The sequence below is a fragment of the Benincasa hispida genome, unplaced genomic scaffold (assembly GCF_009727055.1).
Source record: "Benincasa hispida cultivar B227 unplaced genomic scaffold, ASM972705v1 Contig790, whole genome shotgun sequence".
NCBI classification, from domain to species: Eukaryota; Viridiplantae; Streptophyta; class Magnoliopsida; order Cucurbitales; family Cucurbitaceae; genus Benincasa; species Benincasa hispida.
In genome coordinates this window covers 35,677-42,248 of record NW_024065127.1, presented here as the reverse complement: position 1 = coordinate 42,248, position 6,572 = coordinate 35,677, and the positions used below count along the sequence as shown (strand labels likewise).

The following is a 6,572-nucleotide window of genomic DNA, read 5'->3' as shown; positions in this document are numbered from 1 at the left end:
AGCACACCATGCGTCGATGGTCAGCACCATGTGTCCATGCTTATTAGGCTGAGCAAGCACACCTAGCAAGCCATGCGTTGAGGGTAAGCGTCCACCCTATGCGTTGGTGATGGCCAACTCTTGCGTTGGCTAAGTGGGACTTTGATGAAGGAAGGGTGAATTGCTATACATTAAGGATAAAAGGTAAGGCTAATTGATGGAGAACTTCAAGGGAGGATGCCAATGCGTACGAGCAAAGTCTTAAACAATTTAAGTAGGAAACATGTGAAGTATTTAAGTGATTTAGGCGGCAAAAGGAGGATCACAAAAAAATTCTAGTAGGAGTGTGACAAGGAGATTTCATGCAATTGAAGTCTTATCAGCCTCAAGCAGGAGGTCGGTGAAGGAGATTTCATGCAAAAAAAGGAGATTTTGCTAGCAAGCTGAAATGAGAACAAACTCAAGGCTAGCTGGGTAGGCTAAGTTTGGCAGCTCCAAAAGTGAGAGCAAATGGAAGTTAAATTGTCACCATGGTGAGTTTGAAATGGCTATAAATAGAGGGTTGGGTAGGAGGAATTTATTCATACCATCACTAAATTGTGTTTTGAGAGCATATTTACAGAGTGACATTTGAGTATTAGGCTACTAAGTTGATTGAGATTAAAAAAAACAAGGTTATGTTGGTAGGCATTAAATCACCGACTCACAGCCAGCCACACTCTGCACGCATGCAGCGCTGCATCCGTCCGTCCGCACGCGCCTCAGTGACGACATCCCGCGCGCCAGCCCAGTGCAGCTGCCTCTCCCTGTAATAAGAAAAGAATATTGAACTTGTATATAAAGTTTAGATAGAGTGTGTAAAATGTTGAACGTCTTTAATAATGGGCGGGGGGAGCTAAATTTAAATGTTGTCTTGGAATACTACTGGTGTATCCTCACGCTGCCTTCCAAGTCTTGGGGGCTAAGGCTAGGGAGGAGGTGTGAAAACTTGGTATCAGAGTAAACGTTTACATAAAACCTGGGAAAAAGTTGAATCTAGCATAAGTATAAATAAAATCTAGGGAGAATAAAAGAAAAAAGGGATAGGTTAAAGCCAAAGCGGCATAAGGAAAAGGCTTACCTAAGGTAGGGAAGCCAGATAATATTAAAAGACAGGCTAGGTCAAAACCTAAAAAGAAATAAATATAATAAAATATACTAGGAAAACCTGAAGTAGAATCATGAAAGGTTAGGAGAAAGAAATGAGGAATAATAAGTGTACATAGGAAAACATGAGAAAAGGGAAGTGAAAATAACGAAATTAGTAAGTAATAACCTGAATAATGTCCATTGTAGGAAATGAATCTGAGCAGACAAGACTGGTGGTGGAATGACTCCGGAACGCGAACTGGAGACTGCGGTGCTAACCCAGGGGAAAACCCTGAAAGATCTGAGAATAGTGTGAACAATAATACTGAATATCCTATTACCTTGAAAATGCAAACTTGGTGGGATTCCGAACTAACATGGGATGCCCACAGTGTGGTAAAAATCATAGCGGTCTGTGTCTGAAAGGGACCGGAATTTGCTATGGGTGTGGCAAGGTTGGCCATATCCGCAAAAATTGTTATACCTTTCAGAGAAAAACAAGAGAGATTCAAGAAAAATATCAACGAGAACTGGCTAGAGGTTCAAGTTCAGGAAGTAACAACATACTGCCTGAACTGACGGTGGACCAAGAATGGGCGCATGAAGGAAAGAAGGATATTCCTCGACATATCGTGATCGAATTCGAGGAACAACCCACCTATGACTCTAACAACACAGAATCCTATAAATTTTGTATTTTCTGTGAGGAAATAGGACATGTTCAAGAAAGGTGTGTATGCAGAAATGAGAGGATGCGCCTTAACTTTGAAAACTTACGACTGCCGGAGAATGAGTAAACAAGTAACTATGTAGACTGAAGAAAACTACTAATGTAAATAGCAAAAAATGTTTACAAATAAAGATAGTATGTGATAACGTATGTCTAATTTATATGTGAATGGTTGTAGACAAAATGCTGAGAAGTGGAAAACGTAGAACCGGGCAACCCTCTGGGAATGAAAGTGAAAGTGCCTCAAGCCATCCAAGAGAAAAATCTAGGGAGGAAGAACAAATGGATAAATTCACCCAAAAACTCCAAGCAAGCTTAGAAAATATACAACCTGATCCTGAGAAGAAATATGGGATAGAACGATTAATGGCATTGGGAGCCATCAACTTTGAAGGAACAAAGGATCCTGCAAATGCAGAAGCATGGATGAATCAAATAGAAAAATGTTTCGAAGTGATGAGATGTCCTGAAAACCGTAAGGTAAGTCTTGCCACATTCTTACTGCAAAAAACAAGCAGAAGATTGGTGGAAGCTACTAAAGAATAGGAGGGGCGATGAAGAAGAAATATGTTGGGAGGAACTTCGAAAAGCATTTGTAAAAAGATTCTATCCCTGATTATTCAGGGATATGAAACAAGATGAATTCCTACAGCTCATGCAGGGAAACATGACTGTAGTGGAATATGAATTAAAGTATACATAGTTATCCAAGTATGCTTTAAACATAGTGGTGGATGAAAGGAACGTTGTCGGAGGTTTGAAACAGGTTTAAAATAAGAAATTCGAACTCCTGTTATAGCAACCGCGGAATTGGGAGAATTTTCAAAGCTAATAGAAGCCACAATGAGAGTAGAAAGAAGTTTAATGGCAGAAGAAGTAAGACCAGAAAGAGACTCATCAATGAGTCGGTGGTGAAGGGAAGAACCAAGAAATTTTACCCCTAGGGTAGAAAGCAGAAGCGGATGGAAAAGAAGAGGAGTTACCAACATTAAAGCAGACCCTGAACGGGAGTGTCAAATAAAGGAGTCAATGATGAGCATTAAACAAAGACCAAGATGCCCAATCTGTAATAAATATCACTGGGGAAGATGTTGGGAGCAAACCCAAGAACGGTCGTACACGTGTATTAAGTGTGGCAGGCCAGGACACTTTAAACAAGAATGTCCTTAGTTGATGGATACTGGAAATGTACAATCACCAAACAACCCAGGAGGAAGATCAACGACGGTTGAAGGAGGACGAACTGTAGGAGGGAGAAAAGAGAAAACAAGAAAAATGACGTTGGGGAAACTATATGGACTAACTCAGGATAGGGAAGACAATATGTCGGTGGTGGGAAAAGGGAAAGAGAAAGATTTAGAAGACTAGAATAGAAAGTTGTGGTGTAATAAAACTTTATGAGGCAAGTTATTAAATAAAAGTTCAGTTGTAAATTAAGTTTCATTCAATTTCGAGGATGAAATTATTTTAAGGGGGTGGTAAATGTAAGACCCTAACACTAAATCTAAAGTGGGAGGTTAAATAGAAAAATCCTAAGTAAGGATAGTGGGGAAAAGGAAGAAAAACATAAAAAATTATCCAAAAAGTTGACTAAAAATCTAAACACCTATGAAGGGCTTAAAACATATTGGACTCAAGAAGGCATGGAGGATGAAAGCAAGAAAACTTGAAAAATGGCTCAAGGTTACATACAACCACCACAAAGGCATACATAAGCCATGCAGACACGGGCAGGAAGCATGCATCGAGTGAGCATGCTAGGCACGCAGGCCATGCATTGAAGCCAAGCGCACAGGCCATGTGCCAAGCACGTAACCATGCGTCAAGGACAAGCGTACAGGCCGTACGTTAAGTGCGCAGCCCATGTGACGAGATGCCCACGCGGCTGAGAGTGCTTATGCGACCGACATGTCTATGCGGCCAAGCACGCAAGCGCCTACGCAGCACACCATGCGTCCATGCTTAGTAGGCCGAGCAAGCACACCAAGCAAGCCATGCGTCGAGGGTGAACGGCCACCCTATGCATTGGTGATGGCCAACTCCTGCGTTGGCTAAGTGGGACTTTGATGAAGGAAGGGTGAATTGCTATGCGTTAAGGATAAAAGGTAAGGCTAATTGATGGAGAACTTCAAGGGAGGATGCCAATGGTGTACGAGCATAAGTCTTAAACAATTTAAGTAGAGAAACATGTGAAGTATTTAAGTGATTTAGGCGGCAAAAGGAGGATCACAAAAAATTCTAGTAGGAGGTGGACAAAGGAGATTTCATGCAATTGAAGTCTTATCACCTCAAGCAGGAGATGGGTGAAGGAGATTTCATGCAAAAAAAGGAGATTTTGGCTGGCAAGCTGAAATGAGAACAACTCAAGGCTAGGCTGGGTAGGCTATGTGTTGGCAGCTCCAAAATGAGACAAATGGGAGTTGAGTTGTCACCATGGGTTGAGTTTGAAATGGCTATAAATAGAGGGGTTGGGCAGGAGGAATTTATTCATACCATCACTTAAATTGTGTGTTGAGAGTATATATAGAGAGTGGCGTTTGAGTTATTAGGTTGCCAAGCTGATTGAAAATTAAAAGAAACAAGGTTGTGTTGGTGAGGCATTAAGTCAGCCGGACTCACAGCCAGCCCACACTCTGCATGCACGCAGCGCTGCGTCTGTCCGTCCGTGTGCGCCTCGCTCGACGCATCCCATGCGCCAGCCCAGTGCAGCTACCTCCCCCGTACGACGCATCACCCCCGGCGGAACGCACACCCAGCGCACGCCCAAATGGGCCGGTCCCCTGTGCGGCACAGCACGCTCACCCTGCCTACTGCCTAACGCCCAGCTGCCTACCACGGTTCAAATAACCTCTAAAGAGGATAATTTTGGTATTTTGGCTAAATTGGAGTAGGGTAAGTTGGTGTTTTCATTATATGATAGTATTTTGGCTAGTTTGACATTATTTATTGATATAACAAATGTTAATTGAGGAATTTCCATTGATATGGAGGAATTCTCGGGAAGGTATTCTCAAGGTGATTTTAGTGGAAAAACTTACTAACGGTGAGTGTTTACTTAGTTTTATGCATTAATATTTGGATAAATGCATATGTAAGTGCCAAATGCATGCTTATGATGATTATGCTGTTGCCATGATATTGTTTGTGAAATTGCTATGGAAACTGAGATTATACCCAGATTACATAAGTTAGCATGCTTAACAAAAGGTGCTTGGCGGGAAAATATAGTCGGCCCCGGTCAGCGGGAAATAACAGTCAGTGACGACCGACAGGAAATATAGTCAAGTACCTAAGCATGACTATCGGGAAAAGAATTGTCGATGTGCACGTTGGCGGGAAAAGTGGGTTATAGGAAAGTTTCCATAAAAAGTTGTTGTGATTGATAATGTGTCCATGAGATGAGCATGCCACGTATAGCATGGAACTGGAGGATCATAATTGAATCAATGTACACATGATCATGCATAAATTATACTGGATTTGTGATTATGTGATTGATTTCCCAAAAATATGTTTTGCAAAGTGATTATTATTCTAAAAGAACCACTCACTGGGCTTAGTAGCTCACACTCTTCCAAATATTTTTTTATATCCCCCTCCAGGTAGCAAAGCGGAGCGTTCAGGAAGGAGTCTACTAACCATCAACACACCAGGACTTGGTAAATTCTCAGGGGCATGGCTCGGATCATGTAATAAAGAATATAGGAAATTGAACTATGTGTATGAAAGTTAGATTAGCAGTGGTTCGTAAACATGTTGAAGTCTTAATAGATAGATTCGGGGGGGGGATGCCTAATTTAAATGTTGTTGTTCTTGGTAATACTACTGGTGTACCCTCACGCCTCCTTCCAGGTCTTGGGGGCTAAGGCTAGGGGAGGGGGTTGTGACATGGCGGAGGATCCCACACGCCCACCTCCAGAGTTTTATTGAGATTTGCAATTACGTTTGTGTTCCAACATCTCCACTGAGGAGGTTCAATTAAACATTTGTTCCCATTTTCGTTGTGTGACCAGGCACGAAAATGGGTTTATTCTCTCGAACCAGGGGAGATTACATCATGGGAACAAGTAGTTGAGAAGTTCATGAAGAAGTACTTCCCCCCGACAGAGAACACCAGAAGGAGGAAGTTGATCACCAATTTTGAACAGGATATTGACGAATCGCTCAGTGACGCCTGGGTGAGATTTAAGAGGCTGGTAAGAGATTGCCCGCATAATGGATTACCAGATTGTTTACAGATGGAAATTTTCTATCACGGATTGAACCCTACATCGCAGATGGCTGCCAATGCGGCAGTAGATGGAGGTCTGCTTGATAAAACTTACGACGAGGCTAAGAATATCCTTGATCGCATTTCCAAGAATCATGAAGACTGGAGGAAAAGTAATCAAAGATCGAGGATCAAAGACAATGATGCAAATAACGGGGCCATCGCATCCCTTTAGAGTCAAATGATTGCGATGATGAATTTGATACAAGGAATCGCAATCAATAGCTCAGGAACGTATAGTGGGCAAGTCAATGCAATCAACCAGATGAGCGCATTGTGCTACTTGCGGTGAAGGCCATCCAATGGAGGAATGCCCGAGGAACCCACAGTCAGTCTATTTTATGAAGAATAATCCTCTTTCCAATACGTATAACCCGGGTGGCGAAACCACCCTAAATTCGCGTGGAAAAATCAAGAACAAAATTTCCAACCAGTGGCGCAAAAGGAAGGGCCACCAGGATTTTT

The 6,572-nt window shown here is 42.1% G+C and overlaps 1 non-coding gene across 1 annotated transcript; it reads right to left on the bottom strand.

Annotated features, from left to right (window-relative positions):
• Window positions 1–5,952: 5,952 nt before the first annotated feature.
• On the bottom strand, window positions 5,953–6,059 carry LOC120070029. Its single transcript, XR_005479763.1, has one exon. It is a non-coding gene; the product is annotated as a small nucleolar RNA R71 (small nucleolar RNA).
• Between the last annotated feature and the right edge of the window lie 513 nt (window positions 6,060–6,572).